The sequence below is a fragment of the Mus musculus genome, chromosome 1 (genome assembly GCF_000001635.26).
Source record: "Mus musculus strain C57BL/6J chromosome 1, GRCm38.p6 C57BL/6J".
NCBI lineage: Eukaryota > Metazoa > Chordata > Mammalia > Rodentia > Muridae > Mus > Mus musculus.
The window spans coordinates 115,609,962-115,612,830 of NC_000067.6; positions in this window are offsets into that span (position 1 = coordinate 115,609,962).

Sequence of the window (2,869 nt, forward strand, 5' to 3'; positions counted from 1 at the left end):
AGAAAAGAAATTCCTCCCTACACATAATAATCAGAACAACAAATGCACTAAATAAAGATAGAATACTAAAAGCAGTAAGGGAAAAAGGTCAAGTAACATATAAAGGCAAGCCTATCAGAATTATACCAGATTTTTCACCAGAGACTATGAAAGCCAGAAGAGCCTGGACAGATGTTATACAGACACTAAGAGAACACAAATTCCAGCCCATGCTACTATACCCAGCCAAACTCTCAATTACCATAGATGGAGAAACTAAAGTATTCCACGACAAAACCAAATTCACACATTATCTCTCCACGAATCCAGCCCTTCAAAGGATAATAACAAAAAAAAAACCAATACAAGAACGGGAACAACGCCCTAGAAAAAACAGGAAGGTAATCCCTCAACAAACCTAAAAGAAGACAGCCACAAGAACAGAATGCCAACTTTAACAACAAAAATAACAGGAAGCAACAATTACTTTTCCTTAATATCTCTTAACATAAATGGTCTCAACTCCCCAATAAAAAGACATAGACTAATAAACTGGCTACACAAACAAGACCCAACATTTTGCTGCTTACAGGAAACACATCTCAGAGAAAAAGATAGACACTACCTCAGAATGAAAGGCTGGAAAACAATTTTCCAAGCAAAGGGTATGAAGAAACAAGCTGGAGTAGCCATCCTAATATCTGATAAGATTGACTTCCAAACCAAAGTCATCAAAAAAGACAAGGAGGGGCACTTCGTTCTCATCAAAGGTAAAATCCTCCAAGAGGAACTCTCAATTCTGAATATCTATGCTCCAAATACAAGGGCAGCCACATTCATTAAAGAAACTTTAGTAAAGCTCAAAGCACAAATTGCACCTCACACAATAATAGTGGGAGACTTCAACACACCACTTTCACCAATGGACAGATCATGGAAACAGAAACTAAACAGGCACACACTGAAACTAACAGAAGTGATGAAACAAATGGATCTGACAGATATCTACAGAACATTTTATCCTAAAACAAAAGGATATACCTTCTTCTCAGCACCTCACGGTACCTTCTCCAAAATTGACCACATAATAGGTCACAAAACAGGCCTCAACAGATTCAAAAATATTGAAATTGTCCCATGTATCCTATCAGATCACCATGCACTAAGGCTGATCTTCAATAACAACAACAAAAAAAATAATAATAGAAAGCCAACACTCACGTGGAAACTGAACAACACTCTTCTCAATGATACCTTGGTCAAGGAAGCAATAAAGAAAGAAATTAAAGACTTTTTAGAGTTTAATGAAAATGAAGCCACAATGTACCCAAACCTATGGGACACAATGAAAGCATTTCTAAGAGGGAAACTCATAGCTCTGAGTGCCTCCAAGAAGAAACGGGAGAGAGCACATACTAGCAGCTTGACAACACTCCTAAAAGCTCTAGAAAAAAAGGAAGCAAATTCACCCAAGAGGAGTAGACGGCAGGAAATAATCAAACTCAGGGGTGAAATCAACCAAGTGGAAACAAGAAGAACTATTCAAAGAATTAACCAAACGAGGAGTTGGTTCTTTGAGAAAATCAACAAGATATATAAACCATTAGCTAGACTCACTAGAGGGCTCAGGGACAAAATCCTAATTAACAAAATCAGAACTGAAAAGGGAGACATAACAACAGATCCTGAAGAAATCCAAAACACCATCAGATCCTCCTACAAAAGGCTATACTCAACAAAACTGGAAAACCTGGATGAAATGGACAAATTTCTGGACAGATACCAGGTACCAAAGTTGAATCAGGATCAAGTTGACCTTCTAAACAGTCCCATATCCCCTAAAGAAATAGAAGCAGTTATAAATAGTCTCCCAACCAAAAAAGCCCTGGACCAGACGGGTTTCGTGCAGAGTTCTATCAGACCTTCAAAGAAGATCTAATTCCAGTTCTGCACAAACTTTTTCACAAGCTAGAAGTAGAAGGTACTCTACCCAACTCATTTTATGAAGCCACTATTACTCTGATACCTAAACCACAGAAAGACCCAACAAAGATAGAGAACTTCAGACCAATTTCTCTTATGAATATCGATGCAAAAATCCTCAATAAAATTCTCGCTAACCGAATCCAAGAACACATTAAAGCAACCATCCATCCTGACCAAGTAGGTTTTATTCCAGGGATGCAGGGATGGTTTAATATACGAAAATTCATCAATGTAATCCATTATATAAACAAACTCAAAGACAAAAACCACATGATCATCTCATTAGATACAGAAAAAGCATTTGACAAGATCCAACACCCATTCATGATAAAAGTTCTGGAAAGATCGGGAATTCAAGGCCCATACCTAAACATGATAAAAGCAATCTACAGCAAACCAGTAGCCAACATCAAAGTAAATGGAGAGAAGCTGGAAGCAATCCCACTAAAATCAGGGACTAGACAAGGCTGCCCACTTTCTCCCTACCTTTTCAACATAGTACTTGAAGTATTAGCCAGAGCAATTCGACAACAAAAGGAGATCAAGGGGATACAAATGGGAAAAGAGGAAGTCAAAATATCACTTTTTGCAGATGATATGATAGTATATATAAGTGACCCCAAAAGGTCCACCAGAGAACTCCTAAACCTGATAAACAGCTTCGGTGAAGTAGCTGGATATAAAATAAACTCAAACAAGTCAATGCCCTTTCTCTATACAAAGAATAAACAGGCTGAGAAAGAATTTAGGGAAACAACACCCTTCTCAATAGTCACAAATAATATAAAGTATCTTGGTGTGACTCTAACTAAGGAAGTGAAAGATCTGTATGATAAAAACTTCAAGTCTCTGAAGAAAGAAATTAAAGAAGATCTCAGAAGATGGAAGGATCTCCCATGCTCAT